The sequence below is a fragment of the Petaurus breviceps genome, unplaced genomic scaffold (genome assembly GCF_028583685.1).
Source record: "Petaurus breviceps papuanus isolate PSGF00001 unplaced genomic scaffold, PetGlider_PUasm1.0 151, whole genome shotgun sequence".
Classification (NCBI taxonomy): domain Eukaryota; kingdom Metazoa; phylum Chordata; class Mammalia; order Diprotodontia; family Petauridae; genus Petaurus; species Petaurus breviceps.
In genome coordinates this window covers 32,317,277-32,333,973 of record NW_027185712.1, presented here as the reverse complement: position 1 = coordinate 32,333,973, position 16,697 = coordinate 32,317,277, and positions in this window count along the sequence as shown.

Below are 16,697 nucleotides of genomic sequence, written 5' to 3'. Positions count from 1 at the left end.
TCTACAAGAATTCTGTAATAGTTCATCAGAGAATAGGAAGGAGTAGGATGGGAAGATGAAACTTGAATCAGGCAACTTTGCTATACATTATTCACTATAGTAAAAAGGTTTGCTGGCAGAGAAGGCTTAAAACCTATTACCAGTGTGTGCTTTTTTGTCTTTTGCTAGATATCAATTTTGTAGTCCCCAGTTAACTATGAATGATGAGTTAGTTGTAGCAATCAATAACGGCTGATTACCTAGTACTCTGCTAAGGCACTCTCTTCTACTTTGTGGTGGTTCATAACCAGCAAGGTGCTGCAACATGAATTCAAAGTTCAGAATTGAAAGTGTAACCTGATTTTTACTAATTCAATGGAGGTGAGCGGACTTAAACTCTACTTAAAAGAAAGTGAATTGTTGAATTGTCGACCTTTTACCAATAACATTGTAGTCCCTTAGTTAAAGGTTAAGCTTTTAAGGACATTTACATTGAGCTCCAACGAATTCCACAATTTATCCAAATTGACATGGCCAGGATAGGATTGGCCTATATAAACTGAGGGCAGGTTAGGGTAGTATTGGGAACAAAACAAGCAAAAACCAAATCAAACCATGTTTCTAAACTCTAAAATTTATCTAAATAATAAGTACCTACAGTACTTTATTGCAACAGCATGTCAGTCATTTTTCTCAATTGAAACACACACACATATACATACACATCTACACAGAAATTCACTATACCATGTTATCATATATAGATATAGCTATATGAGATAATACTATGTAGTAAATAAAGAGCTTCAAGCCTCAAGATCCAGCTTCAAATATTGCCCATGACACTTAATAGATGTATTACTCTAAGCAAGTCACTCAAAACTCTCTGTGCCTCTGGCAAGTCCTTAGGCCTTGTAGAGTAAGTCATAAACAGCTTTAGATCTGCTCAGTGACCCACAGAAGAGGTATACCCCACACTGACAAAATCATAGATTCTTTATGTGTTTGCAGACAAATGGACAGTCATTCCTCTAAAGAAGCTTACATAGAAAGCACTGGGGGAAGAAAAGGAAATTTTGTAAAGATGTTTGGATGAAAAAAATACCCAAAAGATAATCAAAGTAGATTGTGAAAGCATGGTTACTTAATGCATCCAAAAAGTATCCATCAGAAAACATGGAAAATTAGTTGGAGATAGAGGCAGTTTTTGTTTTCTTTTTTGGCTGATGCAATCCTAGTGTGTGTGTGTGTGTGTGTGTGTGTTTGTGCGTGCACGCACTGGGGGTGCTTTTAAAGCTTAAAACAGCATTAAGACTGTTGGAAAAACCAGTCTTCATAAAACAAACACATATATAATATGTATATAATATTACTTATAATATATAATTAAATTAATATAATAAATAATATAATAACATATTGTGTGTGTGCCATGCTTGTGTGTATAGGTACATATATACATTTTAAGATAGGTAGATAGATATCTGAAAGTGCTGATAATTAATAGAAAGTACATTGGACTTGGAAGTAGAAGATCTGAGTTTGAATCCTGATATTGTCACTTAAAAGGCATATGTTTTTGAGTGAATATAGTGCTAGACTTGAAATCAGAAAATCCTGAATTTAAATTCTGCTTAAAACCTTCCTAAACCTCATGACTGGTCAAGTCACTCAGCTTTTCAAAGTCTCAAGTTTCCTCTTCTCCAACTGTGGCAATTGTATTCTATGTATTCATTTGTATTCAATTGTATTCAATGGCCTTCCCTACCAGTTCTAAATCTCTGCTAGCACTCTAGGCCCAAGTACCTTGACTTCCCCATTATACTCATCATTTTAATTTAATTCATTTCAACAAGCATTTACAGAACACTTACTGTGGGCACATGCAATTGAAATAATAATAATTTTGCTACATATCTTACACAATTCTTATTGGTAAAGTCCTGCATAAATTGCAATATTAAAAAAAAACTTTTTTTCAATGTAATGGTGTGGCATAGTGATATCCATACCCAAAATAGAGTCTGATTAGTCTGAGAAAGATTCTTAGGGGGAATTGTATGATGGCATTTAGTAGCAGTATGTTTTTTCTTGTTGATTATATTTTATCTATATTATTTATATTTAATTTGTCCTATTTATGTTGTTTGTATGTTGCTTTCTCTCATAGTGTTACAAGCCTTTCTTTATATCCCTAGCATTAGCTGAGTACTTGACACATACTAGGTGTTTAATAAATGTTTCTCTTTTTTTGGAGGGGCAATTACGGTTAAGTGATTTGTCCAAGGTCACATGGCTAGTTTTTGTGTTTAGTGTCTGAGGCTAGATTTGAGCTCAGATCCTCCTAACTCTAGGGCCAGTGCTTTATTCACTGCACCACCTAGCTGCCCAATAAATGTTTCTTGATTGATTGATTTGAAGACACTTAGATGTAAGGGAGAACCTAATTTAATTATACACCATAACTTACAAAGAGACTTGAAGACCTAGTACTATCTTATTCTTTTCAGAAAACTTCTCCAAAAGATTTTTAGAAATTCAGGCTAATGACATGGAGGCCTCTAAACCACTAAAACAAGCATGTCTGAGAATGCTGGGAAAGCCGTAAGTATTTTCTCGGGTACAGAGCTACTGTCATCCAACCTTCAGTTATTTTCTGTGAAAAAGACCCCATACAACTTTCAGAGCACCTTCAAACATAGAACATCTCTGTATAATAACATGTTGATATAGAAAAATGCACAAGAAATTCCTACAACCGTTAACAAGATGGCTGACCGAGTATTAAGTTGCTGTAACTCTCCCGTATTCATCTCCTAACAACCATAAATTACTGCCCCAAACGAATTCCAGAACAGCAGAACTAGAAAAAGATGGGGTGAAACAATCTTTTATCCCAAGAAATTTGGAAGATCAAGAGGAAAGGTATGTCTCATTTGGGTGAAAAAAGAGCACACTCCAGGAAAGGAAGTATTCCAGCAAGCCGGCAGCAAGCCCCAACTCATCAAACCAGTAGGAGATCCTGAGTCCCAGTATGGGGGAGCAGGCAAATGGCAATTCCAGGACCCTACACATGCCTCAGTATAGGGAGGGAAACAGGTAGATACAAGCTCAAAGAACTGCCATGTGCTTCAGCATAGGCCAGGCAAATAGGCAACCTCCAGCAACAAGACCTCCATATTCTTCAGTGCATCTCCAGGGAATGAAGAAAAACCCCACTGGCCTCAGCACATGCAAGGGACCAGCCCTGGGTCCCCAACATAACACCAGGAAAGTTGCCAGATCCCTACTGATTCCAGCAGTGCCAGTCACACCTCTCTCTGCCCACATAACACAACACCAGACATGAGGGTCTCCCATGTGTCTCAGGGAAAGATCAGTGTAGCACCAGGCAAAGAGTCAGGGCCTACAGTCCCTGGCACAAGAAGTTTAAGATATTGCTCCTTCTACCCCAGAAGCAGAGTTAACATTTAAAAGAAAGGAAGACCAAAAAAGATGATCAAAAAGCAACAAAAAAGAATCTAACTATAGAAAAGTATTGTGGTGACAGGGAATATCAAGACAACCACTCAGAGAGGACAATAATGCCAAAACACCTATGAGCAAAACTGCAAACAAACCTCAAGCCCAGAAAGAACTCATGGAAGAGTTCAAAAAGGAGCTTAAAAATCATATAAGAGAGGGGCAGCTAGGTGGCACAGTGAATAGAACACCAGCCCTGGAGACAGGAGGACCTGACCTCAAATCTGACCTCAGACACTTAACACAAAAACTAGCTGTGTGACCTTGGGCAAGTCACTTAAACCCAATTGCCCTCCAAAAAGCAAAAAAAAAAAGGAAAAAAATCATATAAGAGAGTCAGAACAAAATAAATGAGAGTGATGCAAGAGAATTATGGGGGAAACAAATCAAGCTCTTGGAAAAAGAAAACAGCTGCTTAAAAAGTGGAATTGGCCAAATAGAAATGAAAGTACATAAGCCAATTGAGTAAAATGACTCCTTAAAAGTTAGGTTTGTCTCTACGATACATCAAGAATCAATCAAATAAATTCAAAAGAATGGGAAAATGGAAGAAAACGCAAAATACCTCATAGAAAAAATAACTGACCTGGAAAATAGAACCAGGACAGACAATATCAGAATCATTGCACTACCTGAAAATCATGGAAGGTATCTTTCAATAAATTATTGAAGAAAACTTGCCTCTATATCCTGGAACTATTTCTGTTTTTCTTTTGTCTGTCCCCTTCCCTGGCCTTCTAGAATCACCAGTATAATTATCATAAGTCTGTTCATCCTAGCCCTTTCTACATTTTTCATTATTATGGCGCTCACCAAAGTTGAGTTTTCCCCAGCAGATGCTGCATCTCTGGTCCCTTTCTTTAGTTTGAGTATGATCTATATCTTACTTTCCACTCTGACTTTCAGATCTTCCTTCTCTTACTATTACTCAACAACCTGTTCTACTCTGAAGTTTGTCTACATCACCTTTTCTAGATGTTTGTCATTGCTATCTATTGACATCCATGTTACTTCTTACTTCTTAAGGAGTCCAGTTTCTGCCTCAAAGTGCTTCTTTAAAACCCAACTCCTACAATAATCATTAGAGACCTCATTTTGATTATGCCATCTATTCAAACAGCTCAATCAAAACTCTCAACAACTTTGACTTTAACCAATCACAAGGGGTTTTGTCACATCATTAAACAAAACTGTAATGTTTCTATGACCTTGAACTTAGAAATTCCTCTCCCTGATAATCTTTCCTGTCTTTCCATTATCATTTTCTTTCTTACTGCAATTATAACTGTTTTTCTTTTCATGTAATAAAATGAGAATTTCCATAACTTATCACAATATAAAAGATATTTTTTTTCAGGAAACTCCAAATCTACTTTGCACAATTTTCTGTTCCTTTCAAATACACTACAAAATTATCATATAAATTTAATTTTTTCTTCCCTCCCCTGCCCCACCTAAGAGATAGCTACCAATTATAGCTGTTTTTATAAAAAAAAATTATTTACTTTTAATTTATAACATTCAATTCCACAATCCCTTGAGTTTCAAATTTTCTACCCCTCCTTCTCCTTTGCCCTCTTCCCCATGGTGGCATGAAATAAAATATAAGATCTGCAAATACCTTCACATTAAACATTAGTCAGGTTGTGAAGAAGAATTATAACCAATGGAGTGAACAATAAGAAAGAAGAAACAAAACAAAGTAAAAAGAAAGATAGAGCAAATAGTTTGCTTCAATCTGTATTCAGACTCTGTAGTTCTTTTTCTGGATGTGGATATCCCTTTCCATTATGAGTCTTTTGGACATGTCATAACCTTGCATTGCTGACAGGAGCCCAGTCTAACAAAATTAGTTATCACACATACAATGTGTCTGTATTTGTGACCAAAGTTCTCCTGGATCTGCTCTCCTCATTCAGCCTCAGTTTATATAAGTTTCTCCAGGTTATTATGAAGTCCATCTGCTCCTCATTTCTTATAGCACAATAGTATTCCATTATATTAATATACCACAACTTGTTTAGATAGTCCCCAATTGACAAGCATTCCCTTGATTTTCAATTCTTTGCCATCACAAAAAGAGCTGCTATAAATATCTTTTTGCATACGGGTCCTTTTTCCACTTCTATGATCTCTTTGGGATATAACCATAGAAATGGTATTACTGCATCAAAGGGTACACAGTTATTTATAGCCCTTTGTGCATAGTTCCAGATTGCTCTCCAGAATGGTTGAATCAGTTTTCAACTCCACCAACAATGCATTAGTGTTCAAATTTTTCCACATTGTCTCCAGCATTTGTCATTTTCCTGTTTTGTCATCTTAGCCAACCTGACCAGTGAGATGTGATACCTCAGAGATGTTTTGATTTGCATTTCTCTAATCAATAGTGATTTATAGCATTTTTTCATATGCTTATATATATATATATATATATATATCTTTAATTTCCTCCTCTGAGAACTGTCTGTTCATATCTTTTGACCATTTGGCAATTGGGGAATGACTTGTATTCTTATTGATTTGACTCAGCTCTCTGTATATTTTAGAAATGAAAACATTATCAGAGATACTTATTGTAAAAATTCATTCCCAATTTTCCACTTACCTCTTTATCTGTATGGAAATTTTTCTCTTTTTTGTCTTTATTCATTTGTTTGTTTACTTTTAGATTAGAAGATTCGGTTCCACAATCCCATGAGTTTCAAATTTCCTTCCCTTCCCCTCTCCTCCCCACCTCCCACCATGGTGGCATGCAATCAAGTATAGGATCTGCAAATACTTTCACAGTAGACATTAGTGTATATATATATTTATATGTATATATATGTATATATATATATATATATATATATATATGGATTGTAACCTATGGAATGAACAATGGGAAAGAGTAAACAAAATCAAATGAGAAAAAGAATGAGAGCAGGTAGTTTACTTCAATCTGCATTCAATCTATTTTCTTTCTAGTTCTTTCTCTGAAGGTACACATCTCCTTCCACCACGAGTCTTTTGGATTTGTATTATAACCTTGCATTGCTGAGAAGAGTTGAGTCTATCAAAGTTGGTCATCACACATACGTTGTATCTGTAATTGTGTACAAATTTCTCCTTGTTCTGCTCTTCTCACTCAGCATCAGTTTGTATAAATCTCTCCAGGTAACTATGAAGTCCATTTTCTCCTCATTTCTTATGGCACAAGAGTATTCCATTACTTTAATATACCACAACTTGTTTAGCCATTCCCCAATTGATGGGCATTCCCTTAATTTCCAAATCTTTGTCATCACAAAAAGAGCTGCTATAAATATATAGTTTTTTTTTACATATGGGTTCTTTTTCCACTTCTATGATCCCTTTGAGATACAACCTTAGAAGTGGTATTGCTGGGTAAAAGGGTACACACTTATTCATAGCCCTTTGAGCATAGTTCCAGATTGCTCTCCAGAATAGTTGAATCAGTTTGCAACTCTACCAACAATGCATTAGTGTTAAAATTTTTTCACATTGTCTCCAGCATTTGTCATTTTCCTGTTTTGTGAGATGTGGTACCTCAGAGGTGTTTTGATTTGCATTTCTCTAATCAATAGTGATTTAGAGCATTTTTTCATATGCTTATAGATATCTTTAATTTCTTCCTCTGAGAACTGCCAGTTCATATACTTTGACTATTTGTCAATTGGGGAATGACTTGTATTCTTATAGATTTGACTCAATTACTTGTATATCTTAGAAATGAGGCCTTTATCAGAGACACTTATAAAAATTCTTTCCCAATTTCCCACTTTCCTCTTAATCTTGGTTACATTGGCTTTATTTGTACAGAGACTTTTCAATTTAATTTAATCAAAATTATCAATTATGTATTTTATAATGCTCTGTAACTCTTATTTGGTCATAAAATCTTCCCTTCTCCATTAATCTGACAGGTAAACTGTTCCTTCCTTTCCCAGATTGCTTACATTATCAACATTTATACCTAGTCCATGCACCCATTTTGACTTTATTTTGTTATATGATGTATATCTGTTTTTTAATCTCACCAAAATCTCTTATTATATTTGCTCTTAAGTGTTCCTAACTCTGAGGCAGATGTGGAGGGGAACTATATATGGAATTTTAAAATTTACTATAAGAATATCCTGATGCCCAAAACTTCAGGCTGCTTTTTACTCAAGCAATGAGAAGGTGACAGTCAAAAAATGAGGACTGTCTCAATGCATTTTAAGGAAAACCTAGTTTAAATGTCATCTGGGGAAGGAATTAAGATATTGCCACTACAAGGGAAGTGATGCACTTATGCTGCAGAATAAAATATGCATAGTGCAGGACCCTAGTGCAGGAATTTATTTTGTTTGAATATGGACATTGACTACAAAATTTTTGGTGTGTTTAAAAAAAATTAATAGTGAAGGTGAGAGAGAGGAAACCAAATGCATATAAATTGAAAAAAAAGTAAAATAAAATAACCGATCTATTAAAGGGATGGAATTCTAATTTTATAAAGAAAAGAAATTCTGATGTGAAAAAAAATTGTGTTCTTCAAATAGATGAGGATAGATGCACAGGGAATTCATCAGGAACTTTAAAATGTTAAGTCCCATACAGATATGTGTGTGTGTGTGTATAAGTATGGACAACAAGTAATGAATATAAAATTATGGCTCTCTTCTTAATGCATAAAATTTAATTTAAATTGATTAATAAAGCTGTTATCTATTGTCTTTGTCCTTAGTTCTCTTAGTGTCAAGGAAACCATGTAATGTCAAGGAAATAGAAGCAATGCTCCCAACTTGAATAGGCTCACTTTAGTTTACTTTAGAGAGATAATGAACAAGAGAAGCAAGAGATCATAAGGAATAAATTACTGATGGTTTGCATAAATGGAGTACCTCCATTGATGAGATAACATTGAAATAGGCAGCTTTCTTGGGCAAATTTTTTTTGATAGGCTTTCTTTTTCTTTTTATTATTAAAAGAATAAAATGAGATCAAGTTGTCATCACCTATATTCAGTCATCAGTCATCAGCTAACTCAGGTATATTTAAACACACACAAATCCTTTATTGTTGTCATTAATCTTCTTCAAATATAAATATAAAATTGGGATCCATGGGTCAAAGGGTATTAAGAATTTTTTTCACTTTATTATATAATTTCATGTTGCTTTTCATGATCATTTGACCATTTCAGAGTGCCTTCAGTACTGAATTGGTATGTCTGTTTTAAGACAGTCAATATATATGTGGGAAATCTTTTTTTTTTCTTTTGTCACTTTTGGCAGTTTGATGGATAAAATGTGATATTTGAAATGGTTTTACATTGTATTCTCCAATTATTAGCTTTGGTTGCTGACAGTTGTTTCTTCTTTGGAAAACTGTCTAATCATATTATGGGGTACCTTATCTTGTGAGAATGATCTTCGGTCTTATAAAGTCAGTTTCCTACATGTTTCAAATGAAAGCTTTTAATCAGAAATGTTTAGTTTAAATATTTTCTCCAGTATATACCTTATTTTTATCTAACCATATTTAGTTTTTGTCAAAATCTGAAAATAAACATTTCTAATGGCTAAAATAATTTGTTTTGTTTAGTAACAATATTGTAGAAGGACAAAGAAATACAAATTCATCATCTTTCCACAATTATGAAAACTATAAGTTTTTAAAACTTTTAATAATATTTTTGTTTTTGATTTTTTTTTACATTTGTATCATTGGGTATTTATGTCATTTTGCCAGTCAATTTCCCCAAAAATATTTACAAAGTACTTATTCATAATTGTTTATCTCATTGGGTTTATAGATTAGAATGTTTTGTTACTTCTAAATATCACTTTTTAAATATGGTCCACTGTCCTTATTTGCTACTTTACAGTATTAGAAAATATTGATAATTACTACTTTCCAGTATAGCTTAAAATATAGTAATGCTACAATCTTTTCTTTCCTACTTTTAAAATGTGATTTCCTTGATATACTTGATATGTTGTTCCTTCTTGTGAATGTTGTTATTATTTTGAGGAACTTGTTAGGGTGTATCCTTATTTTGATTGGTTTAATATTACCATTAGGAAATAATTTTTCACCTTTTATTTTAATACTTCCTCTATTTCTTTTTTTTTTTTTTTAAAGCAATTGGGGTTAAGTAACTTGCTCAAGGTTACACAGCCAGTTATTTCTGGGTGTGGTGCTGAGTATCCGAGCCCGGATTTGATCCAGGTCATCCCAACACTGGAGCCGGTGCTCTTACTCGCTGAGCCACCTGGCCACCCCTAAGCAATTGGGGTTAAGTAACTTGCTCAAGGTTACACGGCCAGGTGTTTCTGGGTGGATGCTAAGTGTTTGAGCCTGGGATTCGATCTCCAGGTCTTCTCAACACTGGAGCCGGTGCTCTTACTCGCTGTGCTACCTGGCCGCCTTAATACTTCCTCTATTTCTGTATTTATAAGTCTTCTATCTCAGCAGATTAACTTCCAAATATTGAATTCTCATGTTATTTAAAATTTTTCTCATTCCATCAATTTTTCATGATTTTGTTTTAGTTAATAATATACAGGTATTCTAATTATCTGAGTTCAAATCCTACCTCAGATACTTATTAAATGTGTCCCTGAGCAAATCACTTAACCCCTCTGTAAGCTTCAGTTTCCTCAACTGCTAAATGAAGATAAAAATGACTCCTAACTTGTAGGCTTCTTATTAGTTTCTAATGAGTTAACTATGTAAAATACATTCTGGTACTATATAATTGTGTTTTTTTTATTCCTTAAGATACTCTGTTATTCATTCCCTCATATTTTCTAAGCAGATCACTATATCATCTACCAATCACTACTTTTCACTCTAAATTCTTAGTATTTTCTTGTGTACTTTTCATCTCTCCCCTGCTCCTATCCATCATTATCATATATTATAATTATATTGGGGCATATTTATTTTTGCTTGTAGAATAAAAGCTTCCTAAAGAAAGTAAGCATTGTATTCTCTCTCTTCACCTGTGACCCATAACATAATGACAAGCAAATATCAGATAAGTAATAAATGCTTATTAAATTGCATATAATTTAACATAAATACTTTATCATAAATTCATCAGTTTATCACTTTTGCAGAATTCAGGTCAACATTTATATGTTTTTATTTTTAAATGAAGATAGAATATATTAAAGAATATTAATATTGTTTTGTAACCCAAAGGCTCAATGGAGAAATATATGGCATAAATAAATGGACTGCACTATATATTACAAAGATTGACTTGAGCTCAAGAAGCAGTTTAAAAGTGTTTTAAAAGAGATGTAAGAAGGCCTATAATGTAGTAAAATCAGAGTATAACAAATGGACAGTCTATCAACTGTGGTTTTGCCAGAAAATGTTAGGATACTGAGGGAAAGATTAACAAAGTACTGCAAGAACGCTACCCTCCCAGAAGGTTTATACAGTGTGAACAAAGATTAGACAGAATGAAAAAGGCTACGTCTTGCAATTTACACCATTAGAGGGAGTACTCATATAAAATAAATCATAGATGACCCATTGTAATTATTAATGAAATTTGGAATCAGAAAACCTGAGTTCAAATCCTACTTTTATTATTAAATTATTTTTTTTTTAGTTTTCAACATTCACTTCCATAAGTTTTAAATTTTCTCCCTTTCCTCCCTCCCTCCCTCTCCATAAAACCAAGCACCAGCAGCTCTCCAGATTGATGCTGCTGTAAATAGGTTTAGGATTCTGATTACATAGTATAGTGAACTTTCTATTTATTCAGTAGTAAAATAAAGCAAAACATTCACAGAAACCAAAGTACACAATTCATAATGATATAACAACTTATCACTAAAGTGGCCACATAATTTTAAACAATCCTTCTTAAGGGATACAAAGTACAGAGGCCTCCCACCCCTAGGTCACATTGCCTTAATCTCCCAGTCAGAAAGTCTTCTTTCTTCTTGATTGGAGACTAGCTTCCAATAATCCTTAACTCAATCATCTTAAGGATACAAAGTTCAAAGTACTCCTACCCCTAGGTAAATCATGATCTTGTCAGTCAACATTAAGTACACAAGGAGAGGTCTTCTCATCTTGGCTTGAGGCTGGTTTCCAAATTCCATGATTCCTTTTCCATGGTCCCAGCTCTTGCTTGACTTCACCCAAGTGTCACCTGTATTCACAGGCAGGCAGCTCTCAGCTTCTTGTCCAGCTCCTCATCCAGTTCCCCTCCCATATTGAATCTCAAAGGTCCTGTTCACCTCAAGTCCTCTGAACTTTCTGTTTCTGGGAAGATAAAGTTTAATAGAGCCAAAGAAACACCCATATACATTGCCAACACCATAATTAATTCACCATCTGCTTGTGAAATCAACACAGACCCACAAACAAGGTCTGAGAAATACAAAGTATCACAAACACAAATCAACACAGACAGAACACACGGTGTTGGACACCACAAGTTTTCTCCTCAGCTCTCCTCAGCCCCAGCTTGTGCTCCTCCTTTTATATGGTCACTTCCTTCCCATTCTTCCCCTTCTTGTTGCATCAAAAAGTTCCTTCCACCTTCAAATCACAAGGGGTTCAAACAAGGTGCTAAATATATAAGTAGCTGGCACAAGGTGCTAAGTACTTCTCTGCTTGCCATTACACTCACCAAGATGGCTGCAATCTGATATGGACTCTACATATACAGTCCTATTAAACACATTTTCATGTCAGTCATGTTGCATAGAAGAATTATAAATAATGGGAAAAACCATGAGAAAAAAATACAACAAAACAAAAAAGAAACTAGTCTGCCTCACTTGCATTCTGACACCATTGTTCTTTCTCTGGATCTGGTTGTTGTTTTCCATCGTGTGTCCTTTGGAATTATTTAGGTCCTTGAATGGCTGAGATGGGTTGTCTATCTATCAAAATCAGTCCTCACATACTATGGCTGTTACAGTGTATAATATTCTCCTGGTTCTGCTCCCCTCACTCAGCATCAGGTCATATAAGTCTTTTCAGGTTTCTCTGAAGTCCACGTGTTCAGCATTTCTTATAGCACAATAGTATTCCATTACATTCATATTCCACAACTTGCTTAGCCATTCCCCATTGGATGGGCATCCCTTCAATTTCCAGTTCTTGGCCTCTACAAAGAGAGCTGTTATAAACATTTTTTTGTACATGTGGGTCCTTTCCCCATTTTTGTGATCTCTTTGGGATATTAGGTATTGAATGTCATGATTAGCATAGTAGAAAGCATAGAACCAAGAAATATCAAACATTTTCTTTTGAAATGTAAAACCAGTCTTGAAGAAGTTTATAATCTGAGTCATTCCTCATAGAAGAAAAGGATTTGGAAAAACAGAAAGTGTTCACTTGGGTCTCATGGAGAACATGAGTTGCCCAAATCCCAGCAAAGCATATCAGGAAAGAAGAAGGAGCAACAGCTTCATATTTCTTTTAAATCTCTGCTGAAAAGGCAACACAGATTTCTGTCAAGTAAAAAGTTGACAACTAAATTTGACACTGGTATAGTCATTCCTTCTTTAAATATGCCAATTAACTTGTATGGAGTACACAATAATTTTATATGTAACAGAAATTCTATATAAAGGAAAATAGCAGTTTCTACCACAAATAGTACATATTCAACTGCTCATAACTCAAAAGTTGGGATGTATAATCTATTTATAAGTCCTAAATCAAAATCCAAAGATAAATTAATATGTGTAAATTGAAATATATAATGAACTTTGCTAAATCTATAGCAATATGTCTTTCCCCAATTGATAAATGGCCAAAAAAATATGAACAAGCAGTTTTTATGTGAAGAAATTAAAACAACTTATAGTCACATACACATATGTAGCTCTAAATCATTATTGATTGAAAAATGCAAATTAAAACAACTTTGAGATATCATTTTACACCTATCAGATTGACTAAAATCATTGAAAAGCAAAGCAACAAATATTGCAGGGAATGTGGAAATATTTGGAACACTAATTCACTCTTGTTGGAACTGTGAACTGATTCAACAATTTTGGAGAACAATGTGGAATTATATCCAAATAGTTATTAAACTACCTATATACCCTTTTACACAACAATGCCACTGCTAGGTACAATTCCAAAAGTGATTTGGAGAAAGTAAAAGAATCTATATGTTCTAAAAAATATTTACAGCAGTTCTTTTTTGTGAAGGCAAGGAACTGGAAATTGCAGGGATGCTTGTCAATTGGGAGATGGCTGAACAAGTTGGGGTATATGATCATGATGGTATATGAATATGCTATAAAAATGATGAGCTCATTGATTTTAGAAAAACTTGGATAGATTTGCATGAAATGAAGAATGAAATGAGCTGAACTAAGAAAACATTGTATACAATAACAGCAATTTTTTTGTCAACTTTGAGTGATGAAGTCATTTTCACTATTATAAATACCCAAATTAACAATAAAGGACCTCTGAAGGAAGATACTTTCTATCTGCATCTAGATAAGGAACTGATAAATAGACGTATGTACAGAATTATAATACACACACAATGTGTGTGTATATATGTGTGTATGCATATGTATATGTGTGTGATGCATACATATATACATGTACATATACACACATATAAACATATATGTATATATATGTATAAATGTATATATATTTCTGTCTAATGGTAACCATCTTGAGGGGGAGAAAAAAAGAAAAAAGTTACATGTTAACTTTATTATATATTTAAAAAGAATAGTAAGATGTACATTATAGATTTACAGTTTCATGTGCAATCACTTTTTTATTCTACTGAGTTAGGACAATGCTTGTTTTATTTCATAAATTAAAATAAAATATATGAAAAAACAAAAACAAAATATATAAATAATATTTTAAAAGATATAAACTCATATATAGATTGAGATAACTATAGTTAGCTTTTATGAATTATGTATGAACTGGAAAAATATTTTTATGCTAAAATACTCCCAAACATCTAGATCATTTTTGTGTTTAAATAACTAAAAATGAGTTGGGTTGTAAATTTTTTAAGTTGGTAGGGCCAAAGTATTCTCTAAAGATGGAAAATCAAGCCTAATATGAGGAAAAGTCACTTAATATTTTAGAAGATTTAGAAGAGCTTAATATTGCAATTAAGAGAACAAGTGAAAGGAAAGCAGAGAAATGTTTGGTTATTTCTATAAGTTGAATCTGTGGTTATTGATTCTTTAAAATTTCCCTAACCAATGTTAAATACTAGTGATACCATATTAATACATATATACCTCTGTAATGCAAATGTAAATTTTAAAGATCTTCCCTGCCCCTAGGCTAATGTGCACCTGAAGCCTGGGGTGGGAGGCTTGTTTTTCAGTAGATACTTCTTGATTGGCTAGTGAGTCAAAAAGGTTGTTACATTCTCTGAGCCAGGAGAAGGCTATATAAGCCCTGATGTGTAGCTTTGTTTTGGGACTCACTTTGAGAAGTGTTCTGTGATTTGATCTGAATTCTGGGAAGCCGTTGTTGAGAGTCCCCCGGCTTTGAAAAACCCAGAATGTGGAAACCCAGATGTTGACTGGGTATGGATGTAATGGTTGGGCAGTTTGGAAATCTGTCTACTTGATGTTTCTGTCTTGATAATTATGCCTGTATACTTTGAGATTCAGGGTGCTGACCTTTTCTCCTGAACAAGGTAAACGATATATGTCTGACTGATTAAAGTAAGCTTGTTAACCCATTTTGAGTTGCTTTCCTTTAGCAAAGCAGATCCAAGAACCTGTGTGAGCAGGCACCTTGGGGACGCTGGGGTGCTTGCTGCTACAACCTCTCAAAGACACTATCTTTTGCTAGAAGATAAAAGTAAAAATCATAGTTTTTTTTTTTTAAGCAATTGGGATTAAGTAACTTGCTCAAGGTTACACTGCCAGGTGTTTCTAGGTGAGTGCTAAGTGTCTGAGACTGGATTCGATCTCAGGTTATCCCAACTCTGGGGCGGGTGCTCTTATTTGCTGTGCTACCTGGCTGCCCTGTTGTTTTTTTCTTAATATACACATTCTTAGAAAGCAGAGGTTGTGTAGTGCATAGAATACTGATCTTGGAGTCAGAAAGAACTGTGTTCCAATCTTGTCTCACATACGTATTAGTTGTGTAACTAAGCAAATCACTTAACCCTGCTGAACATTTAATAAAAATCTGTAAAATGGAGGAAATAAAATACCTTATAGATTGTTGTGATGATCAAATGAAAAAGTATCTGTAAAATACCTTGAAAACCTTAAATATAATTTTAATGCTGGTTATTATTATTATTGAATTTATAGTTCATCTCTGTACAGTTGGATTCTGCTTTTCAATAAAGATATTCATAAGTCACGGAGTACAGAATTGTTTTTAGAGAGTATTTTGTGCCCTCGTGACAATGAGGAGAACAGCTTATTTAAGACATAGGTTGTAAATAGGAAACAAAGAAAATTGATGTGTAGGAGTGCCTTTTATAATGGCTTTCCACTTATGCAAATTGTATTCATTACTCAGATCAATGAATGACTGATCCATGCAAACTTATCCAATAACTACAGCCCACATTTACTTTTCCTTCTAAGGTGTCCTCTAGTCTAAATTTATGATGTTTTGATTCTCTCAACTAGTCAGAATTTCCAATGTTTGGAAAAATAATGTAAACATGTGGCATCGTTATTTGTTTAGATGTTATTTGATTATAATGTCTATGAATTCATTGTAACCTATATAAGCTAAAGCAGAGAATATGCTCATGTACTAGATAGAGTATAGCCCACTTTATATTTCTTATGAGCATTCACTTTATTTCATTCTATAGGAAAACACTTGTAAGTGAAACTTAAGAGTTAGGCTCCTGTACGTGGTTTTCCAGCTTTGAAATACTATAATGGATAGAAGAAGGAAGATAATTGGGAGGAGCTCAGATTTAATTCAAGGATGATAGGGTCTACCTTTTCTAGGAGCTTATTGCCTCCTCTGGGAAATCAACATTCCATCTCCTCCCCTACATCCATGCTCCTTTTTTTTACCCTTCACAAGTTGGCTCCAACCAATCTTTCTAACTTTATTATGCTTTATTTCCTTCCCTGCACACAACATTCTAGATACATTGGTCTTTTTGCTCATACATGAGAAAACAACTCCCATTACTAAGTCTGGAATGCATTAACCCCAGTTCTCCATCTCTCCATATG